The sequence below is a fragment of the Ambystoma mexicanum genome, chromosome 10 (genome assembly GCF_040938575.1).
Source record: "Ambystoma mexicanum isolate Mex_15411 chromosome 10, UKY_AmexF1_1, whole genome shotgun sequence".
Classification (NCBI taxonomy): Eukaryota; Metazoa; Chordata; class Amphibia; order Caudata; family Ambystomatidae; genus Ambystoma; species Ambystoma mexicanum.
Window position 1 is genome coordinate 116,679,702 of NC_090932.1, and position 22,516 is coordinate 116,702,217.

Below are 22,516 nucleotides of genomic sequence, written 5' to 3' on the forward strand. Positions count from 1 at the left end.
GGGTGTTTCCCTCATTACACGTGATGACAGAGCACACATGGATTTCCACCAATCACGTGTGGAACTTCCTGCGCACCCCAGAAATACACGTACCCAGGCCAATCGCGTGTACGCTCACTTCCCTCCGATTACACGCGATGACAGTCAGACGTTCAGTTTTACCACGTGTGCTCGCATATTCGATTTCATTGGCCCAAAGGCCACCATGCGCAGTTGTGACGTCACGCGCATGGCCGTAGAGAATGGCGCGTGTAAAAATGAAGAGATACACGTCCGAGTGTCAAAGCGCGTAATTGGTGGAAATGTCCTCATCACGTATGCGCGTCTGTGACGTGTGTAAAAAAGGTACGTTTAGAACGCCATTTCCTTGTACGTGCTTTTCGTGGAGAGCGAGTGGGTGAATTCTGTACTTCTTGTCGGTTCACACGCGATTTACTTCACAGCGTTTCTAGTTCGTACTCCATGTTACCTCTGACAGCTTTTTCTCTTTTCCTCTTTTTCATGGGCCTGTTTCCTCAAACAGCGTTCCCTTCTACTGTTGTCCTGTCTCCTCAGACAGCGTACAATTCTTCTTTTGGCGGGGGTGTTGCCAATGCGCACACATGCATATTTTTCACGCTTTTGTTCCTGGCAGACGGTGAGTCGCGCACGTATTTAACATCTGTGCTTGCCCCGTGTGTCGCGTACCCCTTCAGAGGTCATTCTAGGCTGCGTGTGACACGCATACGTTCATTCTTGTGTTTCTGGGTGCCACAGCGGAGTGCAGGTTTTTTTTTCAACGCAGGTGGTCTAGGAGGGGTTGCGTGCACTTTACTTCGATTTTTTGGGGTGCCTGTGCGTTGCATGACCCGTCATCTTTCCCCAGGGGTGACATACAGCCTTGCTAGAGCACTAGAGTACGATTACCATCTGGTACCCAACCCCTTTGACCCCCAATTGCCCAGGACAATAGTTCACATCGACTCCCATACGCACAATAACATCAGTGCCATGGCTGGGAGGCGAACAAGCCGTAAGGGTGGCAAAGGGGCCGAGCCCCAAGTGGTGGCCGTGGTGGATCCGGTAGGGGACGTGGCCAAGACTTGCAGGGTGCCCCTAGCCCCCATGTGTGGAGGAGCAGTCAGGGACACCCATGCCCCCTCCCCCCCTGGTTGAGGTTACTGTGGCTGACACCATCCATGCTCAGCCCTTGTTGGACCAGCCCACTGTGGAACCAGACCTGGCACAGGGTGACTCCATGGCTGACTTCCAGGTCAGCAGGTCTAGGCCACGTGCGCCGGTGAAAGTTGGTGTCATTAGGCCACGTGGATCAGGGGCAGCTAGGTCATCTGCTGCCCCGCATAGGCAGGCTGGGGAGGCTGCAGGGGCAGCTGAGGCTCCATCCACCCCACCTCTCACACACCCATCCAGGACAGTGTCGGTCCAAGTCCATCATGCTGACATTCTTGCTGACACCATCACACTTGAGCTAATGACTGCACCAACTCCCATGCTGAGTGTGCAATCCCACGCTCCTGCCCCTAGTGTCCAGAGCGGCGTAGGACACTCAGGATCCCCACCACCTTCCAAGCGGAAGAGGAAGAGTGCTCGTCCAGTAGAGGCTGATGCCCCAGACACGGCTACACAGTCCGGCCCGTCAAGGAAGCCCAGCTTCAATGAGGCCGAACTGAATGCACTTGTAGATTATGTGTCCGCACATGACCGCGAAATGGTGATTGTTGCAGGATCCAAGACCACACCTGCACAACGTCAGGCACACTGGCAGACCATTGCAGACATCATAAGTGCCCTTGGAATCGTGAGGCGCACAGCTAATGAATGCTACAAGCGCTGGAATGACCTGAAGCGCAGGGAAAAGAATAAGCTGGCCTCAAATCATGCCGCAACTCTAGTGACTGGAGGTGGGTCTCCAGCAGACGACATAGAACTCACTCCACATGAGCAGGTTGCTGGGACCTACGTCACGGAGGAACAGATCCAATGCGTGGGAGAACTGGCAGATTACGAGGCATTGTCCGGTGAGTGCACATGCATGTGTGTGTCATCCATGTGCATGGTGTGTGTGGGAGGGCTTCTGTTTGGGTGCCAGGGGAGGGTGTGTGTGCCTGAGTGGTTCGGCTCACCCATGTGCCTCTTCCTATACATTCTTGGCACCAGCATTTGGGTATAGCAGCATCCCTTCTGCCAACATTAGACATCCAGCCCAACACCACGCCAGTTGCCCTTGGAGTGTCATCTTGCCACAACACTGTTGCTTATTTACCTCTATTTATTCAGGCAGATTGTTTGCATAACACCACTTTTACTCGGGATTTCTCAGTCCTATTGTCACATGTCTGACATGGCTATGGTACAGTGGACTGGCTCAGTTTCCTGGACATGATTAGTTTAGACATGTCCCTGTGCTATAGGACCATTTTTGACTGGCAGCTGCAGGTTAAACATTTGAACCATTACAATGAAAATAATCACTTATATGAGCAAACTGGACTGAATGAACAATTGGTGACCTCCTCTCCCTCTTCACTTCATGGCTAGGGTACATGCCATCTGTGTGATGGCATGTGTATTTGACCTGCCAATCACTGGCCAATGTGTAATGCCACTGCTAGGCAGCATGCAGCAATGTGTTCATCTTCCATCTTGGTGTCATCAATATGTGCCATCTGCCTTCCCATCACACGCAGTGACGGTGCATGCATGGGAGTGTTTTAGTCATGTGGGACATGTGTCAATCAAGTACTGTTTCTGTAGCCTCTCAGCCCTAATTGTGTGCCATAGTGCTAATGCCTGTTTCCATTTGTTTTCTTTTATGTCTTTGCAGGGGAAGACGCACTTGATACTGCTGGGGTTGTGGAGATGGTGCAGACCCAGGAGGGGTCTGAGGGCCGACCGACCACCAGTGAGGGACGTGGTGTTGTGGTGGGTGAGAACCCACAACTGCTGCAGGTCGTGCTCTCAAGGGGTGTCTCTGGCTGCACCTCCCCTGAGCTGTATTCAGGTGTCGATTCGGATGATGAGACCTATGTGCCGTCGCAGGTGAGTGTTCCTGGGAGGGATTCTGTTCTGTCCGACCCACCTGCACCAGGGTTAGAACCCTCAATGTGGATGTCAGTGTTGGCAGGTACCCCTTTGGTGGTTATGGATGCAGGGTCACACTCCGCGACATATGATCCTGTTCCTGGGCCAGCAGATCAGAGGGGGAATGCAGTCCTGCAGTCTCAGGCAGTGCCGGCACAGCAAGGCGCAGTTTACCTTGCCCCAGACAGGTGTGGTGCCCGCCGACGTGGTGACCGTACGCCACCTGGCAATACCGCATGGGAGCAATCCATTTACGGTATGGCAACCCAACAGGCAGCATCATCAGAGATGATGGCTCAGGCCATGGATAGGGTGGCCACTTCCATTGTCCCCCCCGAAAGGCTGATGGAGCGACTACAGCAGGCAACAGACTCCATCTGCCAGTCACACAGGGAGGACATGTTGGCGTCCGACAGGGACAGGCGGGCGGGACTGGCGACTCTGCAGGAAGCCATCTCCATAGAGTCCCAGGGCCACAGGGAAGCCCTGAGGCTGGAACTCCTTCACCTCAGGACGACTCTTGTTGAGCTTGAGGCTTCAACAAACCGAAGGACAGAACAGCAGCTGGAGCGTCTCACCCGTACGCTCTCAGCTCAGATGCAGGCAACTAGGGCGGAGGTCCGGGCATCCCGTGAGTTGTTGCATGGGGACCTCCGCACACTTATCCTCCAGAACGAGACCTACCACACCCGCATGCTTGCAGCCATGGAGGAACAGACTAGGGCTTTGCGTGGGCTGGCTCCCATAGTGACACCACCTCCTGATGCAGCTGCAGAGGGTGAGGATAGCGACAGCAGTGATACTCCCACAATAGGGTAGCCGTGTAGGCCATGAGCCCATGGAGGTGTTTTTTTTTCGCAAGATCCACACAGGTGGGTTTTGGTGTGCACCCTGTCCTCGGTCCTCCTGGGTGGCCTCCCCCACCCCCCCAGGCCCATTAATGGCCATTTTTGATTTTCTTTTTTTTTTCTTTTTTTTTTGGGACAGTGTGTTGCCTTGTGTGGCTCCCGTGGGCATACGCTGCATTGTGGCTGGGCACATGCAGGCTTGTCATGGATTTGGTTCAGATGCTTGGGTTTTTGTCACACACACCCCTCCTGCTTCCCGTTTCCATGGGCTTGCAAAGGGCGTGCCCAAGTGACATTGACGTACATGGTGACATTGGACTCCCATGAGCTGTGTGGGCAGTCTGTAGTCAATACTGTGTATACATTCATAGTGCATATTGTTGTTGTATTGTACACTGCATGGTGTATTGATATGTGCCTCTGCATCCATCTCATCCTCCATATTTGCAGGTCCATTTCTCATGTCTTCACAATGCGGTCCACCTTGGATCTGGAGTCCATGTTGTAAGCAGTGCACCTACACTCTTGCGTGGCGCTAACACTGTATACTTGGAAGTGTTCGGAGGGCTGTCATCATCAGGTGTTGAGGCTAGCTAATTTTTAAGTCTGTAATGTCATGTTTAAGGTAGTTTGGAGGTTGTGTAGGTGATTGGTATTCTTGGTAAGTATTTGGTAATGTGGGTTGTAGGTCCTGCATTACTGTGAGCATTTCATGTGTGGACATGTTTCCATTGGGGACACTGTAGCTGGTGACACTTGGGTCATATTGTGGGGATTAATTTCTTTCCTCTCACATTGCATGACATGCCATGGTGTGTTGTGTGGCTGTGCCGGGGAGGGGGTGGGTGACATGGCACTGTTTTCATGTAGTATTTTGCAAGTGGGTATTCATTTCTGCAGCATGGAAGTGTCTTTTCATGACACTGCATTGGTGGTGTTTGTGTAGGTAGGGATGCACACATTGAGACACTTCCACATGAACAATCTCAGGCTGCTATGGTTCTGACAGTTGACAGTCCCTTTGTTCGTCTTAATTGTCAGGTCGAGTCATCATTGCTTATCAAATGGTATGTGCCAGGCCTGTGTGCACTCCACTGGGGTGTGATTTCTATGTGAAGTAATTAGCCACCAGCTGCGTACGGGCTGCCTCACCCCGTGCCCTCTCCCCTCCCATGCGCAGTGGCCGTGCATGTGGTTGGGGATGTGGGGGCACCACCAGGTCCACAGCCAGGCCACGGCGTGTTGCAACATTGTGCAGGACACATGCTGCCACTATGATCCTGCACACTACTGGGGGCGCATATAACAGCTGCCCGCCAGAACGGTCAAGGGAGCGAAAGCGTGACTTGAGCACTCCGAATGTGCGCTCCACTATGCCCCGGGTTGCAATATGGGCTGTGTTGTATCTTACCTCTGGAGGCGTGATGGGGTTCCGAATTGGCGTCATCATGTGGGTGCTCAGAGGGTAGGCACTGTCCCCTGGTGAGGAGGTGATGGGTATCATTAGTGGGGTAGTGACATAACTCTGCATCTGACATGCATGCATGTGCAGTGGCATTCATACTCACCAAGCAGCCATGTATCGCCATGCCGCCCAGCTTCTAGGTCCCGGCTTAGGGTAGACATTCGGTAAATGAAGCTGTCGTGGGTGGACCCTGGATAGTTGGCATATACTGAGGTGGTGATTTCCTTAGCATTACATACTACCTGCACGTTGATGGAATGCCAGTGCTTGCGGTTCCTATAGATGTGCTCAGATGCCCTGGGGGGACGTAGTGCCACATGGGTGCAGTCAATGGCACCTAGCACTTTTGGGAATTGTGCCACACCGTAGAAATCGAGGGTGGCAGCCTGCCTTTCTGCAGGTGTCCTGGGCAGGTATATGTGCCTACGGACTGATGGGCGTGCAGAGATGATGTTTAAGACCTGGTGTAGGCAGCGTGACTGCGTGGCGTGTGATGCCCCAACCACTATGGCACTTGTCTGCTGAAATGATCCTGTGGCCAAGAAGTGCAGTACATTGAGGACCTTCTCCAGGGGGCTGAGTGCTTGGGAGCACAGGGTGGGTGATGTGAGGTCATCCTCCCACTCACTGACCAGGTCCAGTATTATGTGTGGGGGAAACCTGTACCTCCCATACATCTGGTCATCAGGCATCACAAAAAGGCTGGTTCTGGGAGTGAAAATTCGGGCGCTCACTATCCTCCTCCTCCTCCTCCTCCTTTGGTAACCCACGGCCACTCCTGCTAGGAATGGTATATTCAACCTGGCGTATGAGCTTGTTTGTTGTTTGTGCGCACTTTTATGCTGCGCGGGTCGACATACGCCTGCTTCAGGCTGGCGTACGTGTCTCAGGATTGGACCATTTATTTTTCGGCACGTCGTAGGCAAACGTGTGAATCTTCCCGCCCACCCCAGGAATACAGGTAGCACGCTCTCCCAGGCCCAGTCGCGGGTAAATATTCCCGCCCACCCCTGGAATACATGTACCCCACTCTCACAGGCCCAGTCGCGTGTGGAAGTTCACGTGCACCCCGAAGTACACGTACCCAGGCCAATCGCGTGTGGGACTTCCCGCGCACCCCGAAGTACACGTACCCAGGCCAATCGCGTGTGGAACTTCCCGCGCACCCCGAAGTACATGTACCCAGGCAAATCGCACGGCTGGGGGGTGGGGGTGCAGGGGGACATGTGTGGGGGCCTGGTGGAGGCTGCCCCTGCACTGCTGGGGGGTGGGGGTGCAGAGGGACATGTGTGGGAGCCTGGTGGAGGCTGCCCCTGGTGGCTGGGGGGTGGGGGTGCAGGGGGACATGTGTGGGTGCCTGGTGGAGGCTGCCCCTGGTGGCTGGGGGGTGGGGGTGGTGGTAGACATGGGTGGGGGCCTGGTGGAGGCTTCCCCTGGTGGCTGGGGGGTGGGGGTGCAGGGGGACATGTGTAGGAGCCTGGTGTAGGCTGCCCCTGCACTGCTGGGGGGTGGGGGTGGTGGTAGACATGAGTGGGGGCCTGGTGGAGGCTGCCCCTGCACTGCTGGGGGGTGGGGGTGGTGGTAGACATGAGTGGGGGTCTGGTGGAGGCTGCCCCTGCACTGCTGGGGGTGGGGGTGATGGGAGACATGAGTGGGGGCCTGGTGGAGGCTGCCCCTGCACTGCTGGGGGGTGGGAGGGCAGGGGGACATGTGTGGGGGCCTGGTGGAGGCTGCCGCTGGTGGCTGCGGGGTGCGGGTGGTGGTAGACATGGATGGGGGCCTGGTGGAGGCTGCCCCTGGTGGCTGGGGGGTGGGGGTGCAGGGGGACATGTGTGGGAGCCTGGTGGAGGCTGCCCCTGGTGGCCGGGGGGTGGGGGTGCAGGGGGACATGTGTGGGAGCCTGGTGGAGACTGCCCCTGCACTGCTGGGTGGTGGGGGTGGTGGTAGACATGAGTGGGGGCCTGGTGGAGGCTGCCACTGCACTTCTGGGGGGTGGGGGTGGTGGTAGACATGAGTGGGGGCCTGGTGGAGGCTGCCCCTGCACTGCTGGGGGTGGGGGTGATGGGAGACATGAGTGGGGGCCTGGTGGAGGCTGCCCCTGCACTGCTGGGAGTGGAGGTGCAGGGGGACATGTGTGGGGGCCTGGTGGAGGCTGCCCCTGGTGGCTGGGGGGTGGGGGTGGTGGTAGACATGGGTGGGGGCCTGGTGGAGGCTGCCCCTGGTGGCTGGGGGGCGGGGGTGCAGGGGGACATGTGTGGGAGCCTGGTGGAGGCTGCCCCTGGTGGCTGGGGGGTGGGGGTGCAGGGGGACATGTGTGGGAGCCTGGTGGAGGCTGCCCCTGCACTGCTGGGGGGTGGCGGTGGTGGTAGACATGAGTGGGGGCCTGGTGGAGGCTGCCCCTGCACTGCTGGGGGGTGGGGGTGGTGGTAGACATGAATGGGGGCCTGGTGGAGGCTACCCCTGCACTGCTGGGGGGTGGGGTGATGGGAGACATGAGTGGGGGCCTGGTGGAGGCTGCCCCTGCACTGCTGGGGGGTGGGGTGCAGGGGGACATGTGTGGGGGCCTGGTGGAGGCTATCCCCGGTGGCTGGGGGGTGCGGGTGGTGGTAGACATGGGTGGGGGCCAGGCGCAGGCTGCCCCTGGTGGCTGGGGGGTGGGGGTGCAGGGGGACATGTGTGGGAGCCTGGTGGAGGCTGCCCCTGGTGGCTGGGGGGTGGGGGTGCAGGGGGAAATGTGTGGGAGCCTGGTGGAGGCTGCCCCTGCACCGCTGGGGGGTGGGGTGGTGGTAGACATGAGTGGGGGCCTGGTGGAGGCTGCCCCTGCACTGCTGGGGGGGTGGGGGTGATGGGAGACATGAGTGGGGACCTGGTGGAGGCTGCCCCTGCACTGCTGGGGGGTGGGGGTGCAGGGGGACATGTGTGGGGGCCTGGTGGAGGCTGCCCCTGGTGGCTGGGGGGTGGGGGTGGTGGTAGACATGGGTGGGGGCCTGGTGGAGGCTGCCCCTGGTGGCTGGGGGTGGGGGTGCAGGGGGACATGTGTGGGAGCCTGGTGGAGGCTGCCCCTGGTGGATGGGGGGTGGGGGTGCAGGGGGACATGTGTGGGAGCCTGGTGGAGGCTGCCCCTGCACTGCTGGGGGGTGGGGGTGGTGGTAGACATGAGTGGAGGCCTGGTGGAGGCTGCCCCTGCTCTGCTGGGTGGTGGGGGTGGTGGTAGACATGAGTGGGGGCCTGGTGGAGGCTGCCCCTGCACTGCTGGGGGGTGGGGGTGATGGGAGACATGAGTGGGGGCCTGGTGGAGGCTGCCCCTGCACTGCTGGGGGTGGGGGTGCAGGGAGACATGTGTGGGGGCCTGGTGGAGGCTGCCCCTGGTGGCTGGGGGGTGGGGGTGGTGGTAGACATGGGTGGAGGCCTGGTGGAGGCTGCCCCTGGTGGCTGGGGGGTGGGGGTGTAGGGGGACATGTGTGGGAGCCTGGTGGAGGCTGCCCCTGGTGGCTTGGGGTGGGGGTGCAGGGGGACATGTGTGGGAGCCTGCTGGAGGGAGCCCCTACACTGATGGGGGGTGGGGGGGGTGGTAGAAATGAGTGGGGGCCTGGTGGAGGCTGCCCCTGCACTGTTGGGGGGTGGGGGTGATGGGAGACATGAGTGGGGGCCTGGTGGAGGCTGCCCCTGCACTGCTGGGGGTGGGGGTGCAGGGGGACATGTGTGGGGGCCTGGTGGAGGCTGCCCCTGGTGGCTGGGGGGTGGTGGTGGTGGTAGACATGGGTGGGGGCCTGGTGGAAGCTGCCCCTGGTGGCTGGGGGGTGGGGGTGCAGGGGGACATGTGTGGGAGCCTGGTGGAGGCTGCCCCTGGTGGCTGGGGGGTGGGGGTGCAGGGGTACATGTGTGGGAGCCTGGTGGAGGCTGCCCCTGCACTGCTGGGGGGTGGGGGTGGTGGTAGACATGAGTGGGGGCCTGGCGGAGGCTGCCCCTGCACTGCTGGGGGTGGGGGTGCAGGGGGACATGTGTGGGGGCCTGGTGGAGGCTGCCCCTGGTGGCTGGGGGGTGGGGTGGTGGTAGACATGGGTGGGGGCCTGGTGGAGGCTGCCCCTGGTGGCTGGGGGGTGGGGGTGCAGGGGGACATGTGTGGGAGCCTGGTGGAGGCTGCCCCTGCACTGCTGGGGGGTGGGGGTGGTGGTAGACATGAGTGGGGGCCTGGTGGAGGCTGCCCCTGTACTGCTGGGGGGTGGGGTGGTGGTAGACATGAGTGGGGGCCTGGTGGAGGCGGCCCCTGCACTGCTGGGGGGTGGGGGTGATGGGAGTCATGTGTGGGGGCCTGGTGGAGGCTGCCCCTGGTGGCTGGGGGGTTGGGGTGAAGGGGGACATGTGTGGGAGCCTGGTGGAGGCTGCCCCTGGTGGCTGGGGGGTGGGGGTGCAGGGGGACATGTGTGGGAGCCTGGTGGAGGCTGCCCCTGCACTGCTGGGGGGTGGGGGCGGTGGTAGACATGAGTGGGGGCCTGGTGGAGGCTGCCCCTGCACTGCTGGGGGGTGGGGGTGGTGGTAGACATGAGTGGGGGCCTGGTGGAGGCTGCCCCTGCACTGCTGTGAGGTGGGGGTGATGGGAGACATGAGTGGGGGCCTGGTGGAGGCTGCCCCTGCACTGCTGTGGGTGGGGGTGCAGGGGGACATGTGTGGGGGCCTGGTGGAGGCTGCCCCTGGTGGCTGGGGGGTGGGGTGGTGGTAGACATGGGTGGGGGCCTGGTGGAGGCTGCCCCTGCACTGCTGGGGGGTGGGGGTGCAGGGGGACATGTGTGGGAGCCTGGTGGAGGCTGCCCCTGATGGCTGGGGGTGGGGGTGCAGGGGGACATGTGTGGGAGCCTGGTGGAGGCTGCCCCTGGTGGCTGGGGGGTGGGGGTGGTGGTAGACATGGGTGGGGGCCTGGTGGAGGCTGCCCCTGCACTGCTGGGGGGTGGGGGTGGTGGTAGACATGGGTGGGGGCCTGGTGGAGGCTGCCCCTGCACTGCTGGGGGGTGGGGGTGATAGGGGACATGAGTGGGGGCCTGGTGGAGGCTGCCCCTGGTGGCTGGGGGGTGGGAGTGGTGGTAGACATGGGTGGGGGCCTGGTGGAGGCTGCCTCTGGTGGCTGGGGGGTGGGGGTGGTGGTAGACATGGGTGGGGGCCTGGTGGAGGCTGCCCCTGGTGGCTGGGGGGTGGGGGTGGTGGTAGACATGGGTGGCGGCCTGGTAGAGGATGCCCCTGCACTGCTGGGGGGTGGGGGTGCAGGGGGACATGTGTGGGAGCCTGGTGGAGGCTGCCCCTGGTGGCTGGGGGGTGGGGGTGCAGGGGGACATGTGTGGGAGCCTGGTGGAGGCTGCCCCTGGTGGCTGGGGGGTGGGGGTGCAGGGGGACATGTGTGGGAGCCTGGTGGAGGCTGCCCCTGCACTGCTGGGGGGTGGGGTGGTGGTAGACATGAGTGGGGGCCTGGTGGAGACTGCCCCTGCACTGCTGGGGGGTGGGGGTGGTGGTACACATGAGTGGGGGCCTGGTGGAGGCTGCCCCTGCACTGCTGGAGGGTGGGGGTGATGGGATACATGAGTGGGGGCCTGGTGGAGGCTGCCCCTGCACTGTTCGGGGGTGGAGGTGCAGGGGGACATGTGGGGGGGGGCCTGGTGGAGGCTGCCCCTGGTGGCTGGGGGGTGGGGGTGGTGGTAGACATGGGTGGGGGCCTGGTGGAGGATGCCCCTGGTGGCTCGGGCGTGGGGGTGCAGGGGGACATGTGTGGGAGCCTGGTGGAGGCTGCCCCTGGTGGCTGGGCGGTGGGGGTGCAGGGGGACATGTGTGGGAGCCTGGTGGAGGCTGCCCCTGCACTGCTGGGGGGTGGGGGCGGTGGTAGACATGAGTGGGGGCCTGGTGGAGGCTGCCCCTGCACTGCTGGGGGGTGGGGGTGGTGGTAGACATGAGTGGGGGCCTGGTGGAGGCTGCCCCTGCACTGCTGTGAGGTGGGGGTGATGGGAGACATGAGTGGGGGCCTGGTGGAGGCTGCCCCTGCACTGCTGTGGGTGGGGGTGCAGGGGGACATGTGTGGGGGCCTGGTGGAGGCTGCCCCTGGTGGCTGGGGGGTGGGGTGGTGGTAGACATGGGTGGGGGCCTGGTGGAGGCTGCCCCTGCACTGCTGGAGGGTGGGGGTGCAGGGGGACATGTGTGGGAGCCTGGTGGAGGCTGCCCCTGATGGCTGGGGGTGGGGGTGCAGGGGGACATGTGTGGGAGCCTGGTGGAGGCTGCCCCTGGTGGCTGGAGGGTGGGGGTGGTGGTAGACATGGGTGGGGGCCTGGTGGAGGCTGCCCCTGCACTGCTGGGGGGTGGGGGTGGTGGTAGACATGGGTGGGGGCCTGGTGGAGGCTGCCCCTGCACTGCTGGGGGGTGGGGGTGATAGGGGACATGAGTGGGGGCCTGGTGGAGGCTGCCCCTGGTGGCTGGGGGGTGGGAGTGGTGGTAGACATGGGTGGGGGCCTGGTGGAGGCTGCCCCTGGTGGCTGGGGGGTGGGGGTGGTGGTAGACATGGGTGGCGGCCTGGTAGAGGATGCCCCTGCACTGCTGGGGGGTGGGGGTGCAGGGGGACATGTGTGGGAGCCTGGTGGAGGCTGCCCCTGGTGGCTGGGGGGTGGGGGTGCAGGGGGACATGTGTGGGAGCCTGGTGGAGGCTGCCCCTGGTGGCTGGGGGGTGGGGGTGCAGGGGGACATGTGTGGGAGCCTGGTGGAGGCTGCCCCTGCACTGCTGGGGGGTGGGGTGGTGGTAGACATGAGTGGGGGCCTGGTGGAGACTGCCCCTGCACTGCTGGGGGGTGGGGGTGGTGGTACACATGAGTGGGGGCCTGGTGGAGACTGCCCCTGCACTGCTGGGGGGTGGGGGTGGTGGTACACATGAGTGGGGGCCTGGTGGAGGCTGCCCCTGCACTGCTGGAGGGTGGGGGTGATGGGATACATGAGTGGGGGCCTGGTGGAGGCTGCCCCTGCACTGTTCGGGGGTGGAGGTGCAGGGGGACATGTGGGGGGGCCTGGTGGAGGCTGCCCCTGGTGGCTGGGGGGTGGGAGTGGTGGTAGACATGGGTGGGGGCCTGGTGGAGGATGCCCCTGGTGGCTGGGGCATGGGGGTGCAGGGGGACATGTGTGGGAGCCTGGTGGAGGCTGCCCCTGGTGGCTGGGCGGTGGGGGTGCAGGGGGACATGTGTGGGGGCCTGGTGGAGGCTGCCCCTGGTGGCTGGGGGGTGGGGGTTGTGGTAGACTTGGGTGGGGGCCTGGTGGAGGCTGCCCCTGGTGGCTGGAGGGTGGGGGTGCAGGGGGACATGTGTTGGAGCCTGGTGGAGGCTGCCCCTGGTGGCTGGGGGGTGGGGGTGGTGGTAGACATGGGTGGGGGCCTGGTGGAGGCTGCCCCTGCACTGCTGGGGGTTGGGGTGATGGGAGACATGAGTGGGGGCCTGGTGGAGGCTGCCCCTGCACTGCTGGGGGGTGGGGTGATGGGAGACATGAGTGGGGGCCTGGTGTAGGCTGCCCCTGCACTGCTGTGGGGTGGGGGTGATGGGAGACATGAGTGGGGGCCTGGTGGAGGCTGCCCCTGGTGGCTGGGGGGTGGGGGTAATGGGAGACATGTGTTGGTGATCAGTTGTGCAAGGTGACATGTGGGTTGGCTGGTGGGCATGGCCATGGTGGATGGGTTGCCTGTGGGACATGAGCAGGGGAGCAGGGTAGTACCCTGTGGTGTGGGCTGCCTGCAGGGGCCGTGGAGGGTGTAGAGGGAACACCTGGGAGGACCCACATGGCCAAATCAGGTGTAGCATTCCCCGGCACCACCGAAATACACGTACCCTGCTGAAATCGCGTGTGAATCTTCCCGCGCACCTCGGAAATACACGTACCCAGGCCAATCGCGTGTGGAACTTCCCGCGCACCCCGATGTACACGTACACAGGCCAATCACGTGTTTGTCGGTGCCCCTTTGCACCTCATTTGTCCTAGAGGGCCACTGTATGGCCCATTCATCATGGCTGTATATGGGTGCTTTTTGTTAGCGCACATTATGGCGCACATTTTTTTAAGTCGCAGGGGCGCTACCGCCTGCTTTCTTGTGGCGTACTTGTTTGGCTGTTAGGGAGAGTTCTCTGTCTAGGCTGAATTTCCTAACCTAGTGAGTCCCCCAGCAGCTTTGCTGGATTTCTGGAGTTTGTTTTTTTCCATCCTGCCAAGAGTGAGATTCTTTCCTCCCACTCTTGGACATGTATGTGTGTAATTCCTTTGAAATGTCAATGTGTTCGATGGGCTATGGGGTCTTTTACTCCATAGGGTCTCATATGTTTTTCTATGTGTGTTACACCGCACCCTACGTGTCGTAACACGGGGGCGCCCTAGCGGGTCCCCCACCATAGACTCCATACCCGGGGACTGACTACTGTCTCCCCGGGCATGTAAAGTCACCATTGGCTTTACTAGACCTAAATTTACTAACAGAACTAGTACCAACCATCTTATTATGGACGTACTAGTAGGGGTAATTCGATTACTCCTGGATCTGTTACTCGAGGGGGCACTGTCCCGTCCCCCCTCGTCGAGTTTTGGCTGGTGCAGTGGAAACTACTTGTTATGTTCGACCCCGAGCAAAACCCTATGGGACTCGTCCCATTGTTGGAGATTGATACTTTTTCTCATTAATCTCTGACGTACCACCGATCTACTTATTTTAAATAAGTTTATCGAGTGGTATTTTCTGCCAGAACTCGGTTTTAAAATGGCGTCTGTGTTCGTCTCTGTGACTCCTAAACCAAAGGTTGAGCCCTTTGTGCCACTTTTGGCGGGCCTCTGTACAGAGACCCTCCAAAGTGGTGCCATTCTGTCTGGGTTACCTCAGGGGTGTGGGAGGGGGTTTAGGCACCCTGGACCGAGTTGCCTTGCCAACTCAGGTCGCACTCTGGAGTGATTGGCCCAGGTGGTGAGCCTTCCCGCTCACCACTTAGCATGTGTTGATTGACAGCTAGGCTGAATGAATGGGGTCTTCTGCATAAAAGCAGGGCTTTTGGGACTGGATCTTCAGAAGTCGCCACAGGACCTAAGAATCCGACGAGGGTAACGCTGAGCCGACCTACAACGATGACACCTCCGGTGGAGCCCTGCTGAGCCGACTCACCACTTCCCAACGACAGAGGAGATCTCCCTGCCGGAGAGTCTCTTCCCCTGACTGGTGGGAACAACCAGTCCCATTTGCTTTTTAATCGCCTCAGGACGCAGTGGTCGAATTGCCCGTGCAGAGCACTCGGCAACTGGATAGCCACTACCCCTGTACCGCGACCAAAAGGTGGTGCCTTGTAACGGAGCACTCCGCGGCTGGTCTCTTCCCTGGTGGTGCACCAGACTTCACTTTTCCTTCGACAACGAGATCATCTCTACTCTTGGCCAAGACCCGACGTGCATCCACCACCAGGAACAACTGCCCCCGCCGGAGCTGCCCGCCACAATAAGGTACCGTGTCCGCCTGGCTTCCCCTTCGTTTGGTTTGAGTGAGATGTCTTAATCCTCTCCGCTCGCTGGGTCGCCTCCAAGCTTTGCTCATTCTTTGTTCTGAACTGGTTCAATCTGCCGATAACAATTTGCTATAAAGACTTGAATGCATCTCCACTAGAGACTTTTTGGGACATCGCGCCTTGCCTCTCTCCGAGTGGGCCTGGCCTCTGAACTTTACGATCTATTGTGATTCTTGCCTTCCTGCCTTGCATTTTTATCCGCATAGGATTGAACTGTGTTGATTTCATAACCTGAGGATCTTTTTCTCTCCCGTCCTAACTAATATTCGAGTGTCATCTAGGTTGAGGTATACACCTCTGTCTGAAAATAAGTGGTACCGGTAGAACCTAGAGTTGTCGATATTTTGCTAGGAGGATTGATTGTTTTCTACTTCGTAGATTAATTGTGTTTGATTTGTTTGCCGTGATCTGCTTTAGTGTTTTCCATAGATGTTGTGTTATAAATAAATAACTTACTATCTTTACACTAAGCCTCGTTGCGTGTTTGCTTGTCTTGCTGTGAAGAATTGCCCTATGTTGTATACTCCACATACTGACCAACCTTTCTTGAGAGAAGTCTGACTGCTCAGCCACAGCTACCAAGTGAATCTGTGTGGTGCAGACTGCTACCAAGTGGGTTCACCGCCAACACCTGTAGTCCTAAATCTTTTGCAGTGGTCCCAGAGGGAACTGCACAGGTTTCCGCCTAACACTGGTGTACAGTGGTGGGAATTGTATCGAGTATACAGTTTAGAGTGCTTTTCAACGCTGTAGGATAACTAACCTCAAAACTTAGCACTAAAAAGCAACTTTCACAAACATGTCTACGATGGAAACTTACAGTCAAGAATCCTTGTCAGGTGAAAATACTGAGAGTTTGCGAGCTCTCTGTAGGCAAGAGACTCTTTCTGTAAGAGGCAAGAAGTTAGAACTAATAGAGAGATTGCTGGCGAACCAAAGTCTGGGTACTGGTTCAGAGGAACCACTCTCCCCAGCGAATGTAGACGACAGTAATGGTGTTGATCTGAATCGTAATTCTGATAATAGCGATGAAGAGGCTGACGAGGACGGAGAGGCTAACAAAACTGTCTCCCCCGCTCCTCTACCTGCCTTACCAGCTGTGCCTACGGGGCCCATACCAGGTCCCACAAGTAACCCTGCTTATTTTGAACTTGAAAAAATTAAGCTCGAATTAGAATATAAACGGTTCTTGGCTCAATCTGAACGAAACCAAGAGCTCGAGTTCAGACGGATGAATGCCCAGGCTGAGCAGAAGCAAGCTGAGTTAAGACTCAGAGAAATAGAACTTAATCACAAGTTAGAAATGAAAAAGTTGTCTATGGAAAATGCTTCTCTCTCCTCTGGTTCCTCTAGGAGCTCCAGTCCCAAAAGACCCCGGATGCCGAAGGAATTAGTGGGTATGTATGAACCGAGATTGGATGTGTTGGATTGGTTGAAACTGTTTGAATACAATCATGGGCTCCAGGACATCACCGGGAAAGCGTTGCTTCCCTGGTTGTTCTCTAGGCTCCCTCCTGTTGCGACTGATGTGGTAATGGAGTTGGGGGAGGCGGATAAGACGGATTACGAAAGTGTGAAACTAGCTTTGATAGCTAGATTCGGGAAGACCCCTTCCCAGTATCTTAAGAGGTTTAGAACCCTCAAAAAGCATGATGGTACCCCTTTGGCTACCTGGGTGAGTGAAGGGTTGAAAAACGTAGAGGGAAGGATTAAGGGTTACAAAGTGAACACTTATGAGGGTATGAGAAATCTTTTTATGTTGGAGTCTATTTATGATGCCTGTTCTCCTGAGCTCAGGCAGCACTTGGCTGATTCGAAGGAATTGGATTCCAGGGCACTAGCTAAGGCTGCTGACTTGTGGGTTGCCAACAGGGCTACTCATAAGGATTCTGGGGCTACTCAGAAAAAGGATGAGGGAAAACAGCCTAAAAAAGACTCAAAAGAGAATTCGAATAACTCACATTCCAAAGAGGGCCCCAAACAAAACCAGAAGGGTAAGCCACCGGGAAAACCACAGCAGAATAGTGTGTCTTCTGGTGCCAAACCGGAAGGAGGTCAGAACAAGCCACCATTCCAGAAAGCATTCGGTAAATGCTTTGTTTGTGGCTCGACTGACCACGTGAAAGGAGATCCCAGATGTAAGGGTAAACCTTCAGGGGTCCAGCTTGTCTCCTTAGCCTTCGCTCCAGAGGAGGAAGTCCAAATGGCAAGTGGAAACTTTCTACTGCTAGCTGACGAACCCATTGGAGTCTCAGCCAGCGTTTCTTTAGTATCTCTGGGGTTGTGGGAACAACAGAATTTAGATGTCTATAATTCTATCCCCGATAATACTAAAGAGTATTATAAGGACAGTGTTCAGGTGAATGGTCAGGAGACTCCTGCCATTAGGGACACTGGGGCCAGCATAACTGTGGTGGATAAATCCTTTTTTTCAGGCTGAGGATGTTGCTAAGGCACCCAAACGCCTCACCAAGTTAGCTGGAGGGCCTGTGCAGATGCTTCCCCAATTACCAGTTCTCATCCAGTGAAACGACATGACTGTGAAGATACCTGTCAGCATACAGAGTGAGGTACCAGGACGCGTACTGTTGGCTAACGATTTGAAAACTCTCAGAGTTGTATCGCATACTCTCAGACCTCCTAGTAAACGGTTACAGGAGCTAACCAGACCCGCAAGAGAGAGGACCATGTGCGGAACTCTCCAGGAGATGACGAAGAAAGATATCACCCCTGCTCCACTGGAATTGTCGGCCGCTGTCTCCAAGAAATCAGAAGCGAAGGGGAAACCTAAGACTTCTATCCCGAAACCAGCCGCCAGCATTCCAGTGCAGCCGACACGGACTTCCCAGCGGTTGTCCAACGTCACACCCGTAACTCCACCTCCAGCCGAGGCTGAGAGGGAGGTACAACCCTGCGTGGTAGAATTAGACTCTGAGGAAGAGCTAATGGAAGGCCAGGAACTCATTGGAGATCTGGATCCTGTTGACCATCCTGAGCTGTAGTCTTTACTGGCAGAAGGTGGACCCAGCAGGGCAGACTTCAGTAAGGGACAGAGAGAATGTCCAACTCTGGAAGGTCTTCGCCATCAGGCAGAAGCTCAGGCTGAAGGGCAAGAGCCTGGGAAATACAGGTTGCACTGGGAAGATGGCCTCTTCTACAGTGAACCGACCGAGTCTGCACCTGGAGACTACAAACGCCTTGTAGTACCCCAAGAGAACAGACCACAGTTCTTGCAGTTAGCTCACGAGATTCTTTTGGCTGGTCACTTGAGTTTCAAGAAGACTAAGGAAAGGCTCTCGCTCTACTTCTATTGGCCAAAGATGGGGGCCGAAGTAGAAAAACACTGCAGGAGCTGCCACACCTGCCAGATCTCTGGTAAGGTTGGATCCAAGAACGTGGCACCGTTAGTGCCTCTCCCGGTTGTGGGAGTCCCATTTGAGAGAGTAGGGATTGACATTGTTGGTCCCCTTGATCCTCCAACCTCCTCAGGCAACAGGTTTATACTTGTTGTAGTAGACCATGCTACTAGGTATCCTGAGGCAATTCCTATGAGGACTGTTACAGCTCCGGCTGTGGCTAAGGCCCTCCTTGGTATTTTTACCAGGGTCGGGTTTCCTAAGGAAGTAATCTCTGACAGGGGGTCAAACTTTATGTCCCACTACATGAAAGCCATGTGGAAAACCTGCGGAGTAACTTACAAGTTCTCAACGGCTTACCACCCACAAACCAATGGGTTGGTAGAACGATTCAACCGAACCATGAAGAGCATGATAGGTGCTCTAGAGGAACCCCTTAAGCGTAAGTGGCACCTTCTATTGCCATGCCTTCTCTTTTCTTATAGAAAAGTCCCTCAGGAGGGAGTAGGTTACTCTCCCTTCGAACTACTCTATGGTCATCATGTCAGAGGTCAAATGGCCCTGATTAAGGAGGGGTTGGAGAGTGCTCCTTCCCCCAAGCCAGTCAGAGTGACTGACTACGTGATAGGTCTCCGGAGGAGAATGTCGCACATGATGACGGAAGCAAGCGATAACTTGAAAGCTGGACAAGCATTGGTCAAGCACTGGCACGATCAAAAGGCTAACATGGTTGAGTTCGCTCAAGACCAGCTCGTTCTCGTTATGATCCCAACAAGGCAGAGGGCCTTGCAAGATTAGTGGATGGGACCCTACCGAGTAGTGGGTAAACTCGGAGAGGTTAACTATCTGGTGGACTTGGGCAATCCCAAGGAGGCTCTGACAGTCTTTCACACCAACCGACTTAAAGCGTATGTCTCACGACCTGATGTAGGAGCGTTGCTTCTAGCATCATCCGAGGAAGAAGAAGAGAGTGAAGCTCTTCCGGATCTCCTCAGAGGCTTACCTTTAGATGAAAAAATTGAAGGAGTGAATCTCGCCTCCAATCTGACACCCGAGCAACAAGAAGAGTGCAAATCTATGTTGAATCAGTTTGCCTCTCTGTTCTCGCTTTCACCAGGCTTGACCCCTTGGGGCCAGCACGACATACTCACTGGTGACTGTCTGCCGGTCAAAAGCAGAGGATACCGCATGTCAGAAAACGTACGAACCCACATCAAAGGTGAGGTCAGCAAGATGCTTGATCTCGGGGTAATAGAGCCCTCTACTAGTCCATGGTCTAGCCCAGTTGTGTTAGTACCAAAGGCCGGATCTAAAGAACTTAGATTCTGCGTGGATTATAGAGCTCTTAATGCAGTCACCAAGACTGATGCCCACCCTTTGCCAAGAACAGATGAGTTGGTGGATAAACTTGGCGCCGCCAAGTTCCTCAGCACATTTGACTTGACGTCAGGCTATTGGCAAATAGCTCTGACAGACCATGCCAAGGAGAAAACTGCATTTTCTACCCCCGTTGGCTTATACCAGTTTAAGGTAATGCCTTTCGGACTGAAAAATGCACCTGCTACGTTTCAACGGATGGTAAACCAGGTTCTGAATGGGATGGAGGACTTCTGCATGGCATACTTGGATGACATCGCAGTGTTCAGCAATTCCTGGGAAGAACATGTAATCCACCTGAGAGATGTTTTGCAGGCTCTTGGACGAGCCAATCTGACCATAAAGGCGAGTAAATGCCAAATTGGACAGAGTAAGGTAGTCTATCTTGGGCATGAGGTAGGCGGTGGAGAAATAAGGCCTTTGCTCAGTAAGATTGAAGCTGTGCAAAATTGGACAACACCGACTACTCAAACCCAGGTGAGAGCCTTCCTAGGCCTCACTGGGTATTACAGGAATTTCATAGAGAACTATGTGACCATAGCTTCTCCACTGAATGTCATTTCCTCGCCCAAATTTCCTAAAAAGGTTAAATGGAACGAGGAGTGCAATCAGGCTTTTGAAAACCTGAAACAGGCTCTTTGCCAAGCCCCAGTACTCAGAGCTCCTGATTACCGCCAACACTTCATTGTGCAGACAGACGCTTCCAATGTAGGGATAGGTGCCGTACTCAGTCAACTGGATGGGAAAGGTAGGGAGCACCCCGTTTGCTTCATCAGCCGCAAGCTGAAGGATCCTGAAACAAGGTGGGCAACAATCGAAAGAGAGTGTTTTGCTATCGTGTGGGCTCTGAAGAAGTTTAGGCCGTACTTGTATGGTTCTACTTTTGTTATTCAGACTGACCACCAACCCTTGAGATGGTTAATGCAAATGAAAGGGGAGAACCCAAAACTATTGAGATGGTCGATCTGCCTGCAAGGGTTTGATTTCACCATTGAGCACAGGTCAGGGTGTCACCACCAAAATGCTGATGGTCTCTCTAGGATGTATGTCATCGACTAGAGGTATGAGATTCATCCAGGAGTGGGTTAAATCCTCCTGTCCCTTAGTCTGGGGGGGGGGCGAGTGTTAGGGAGAATTCTCTGTTTAGGCTGAATTTCCTAACCTAGTGCGTCCCCCAGCAGCTTTGCTGGATTTCTGGAGTTTGTTTTTTTCCATCCTGCCAAGGGTGAGACTCTTTCCTCCCACTCTTGGACATGTATGTGTGTAATTACTTTGAAATGTCAATGTGTTCGATGGGCTATGGGGTCTTTTACTCCATAGGGTCTCATATGTTTTTCTATGTGTGTTACACCGCACCCTACGTGTCATAACACGGGGGCACCCTAGCGGGTCCCCCACCATAGACTCCATACCGGGGACTGACTACTGTCTCCCCAGGCATGTAAAGTCACCATTGGCTTTACTAGACCTAAATTTACTGACAGAACTAGTACCAACCATCTTATTATGGACGTACTAGTAGGGGTAATTCGATTACTCCTGGATCTGTTACTCGAGGGGGCACTGTCCCGTCCCCCCTCGTCGAGTTTTGGCTGGTGCAGTGGAAACTACTTGTTATGTTCGACCCCGAGCATAACCCTATGGGACTCGTCCCATTGTTGGAGATTGATACTTTTTCTCATTAATCTCTGACGTACCACCGATCTACTTATCTTAAATAAGTTTATCGAGTGGTTTTTTCTGCCAGATCTCGGTTTTAAAATGACGTCTGTGTTCGTCTCTGTGACTCCTAAACCAAAGGTTGAGCTCTTTGTGCCACTTTTGGCGGGCCTCTCTACAGAGACCCTCCAAAGTGGTGCCATTCTGTCTGGGTTACCTCAGTGGTGTGGGAGGGGGTTTAGGCACCCTGGACCGAGTTGCCTTGCCAACTCAGGTCGCACTCTGGAGTGATTGGCCCAGGTGGTGAGCCTTCCCGCTCACCACTTAGCATGTGTTGATTGACAGCTAGGCTGAATGAATGGGGGTCTTCTGCATAAAAGCAGGGCTTTTGGGACTGGATCTTCAGAAGTCGCCACAGGACCTAAGAATCCGACGAGGGTAACGCTGAGCCGACCTACAACGACGACACCTCCGGTGGAGCCCTGCTGAGCCGACTCACCACTTCCCGACGACAGAGGAGATCTCCCTGCCGGAGAGTCTCTTCCCCTGACTGGTGGGAACAACCAGTCCCCTTTGCTTTTTATTCGCCTCAGGATGCAGTGGTCGAATTGCCCGTGCAGAGCACTCGGCAACCGGATAGCCACTACCCCTGTACCACGACCAAAAGGTGGTGCCTTGTAACGGAGCACTCCGCGGCTGGTCTCTTCCCTGGTGGTGCACCGGACTTCACTTTCCTTCGACGACGAGATCATCTCTACTCTTGGCCAAGACCTGACGTGCATCCACCACCAGGAACAACTGTCCCCGCCGGAGCTGCCCGCCACAACAAGATACCATGTCCGCCTGGCTTCCCCTTCGTTCGGTTCGAGTGAAGTGTCTTAATCCTCTCCGTTCCGCTGGGTCTCCTCCAAGCTTTGCTCATTCTTTGTTCTGAACTGGTTCAATCTGCCGATAACAATTTGCTATAAAGACTTGAATGCATCTCCACTAGAGACTTTTTGGGACATCGCGCCTTGCCTCTCTCCGAGTGGGCCTGGCCTCTGAACTTTACGATCTATTGTGATTCTTGCCTTCCTGCCTTGCATTTTTATCCGCATAGGATTGAACTGTGTTGATTTCATAACCTGCCGATCTTTTTCTCTCCCGTCCTAACTAATATTCGAGTGTCATCTAGGTTGAAGTATA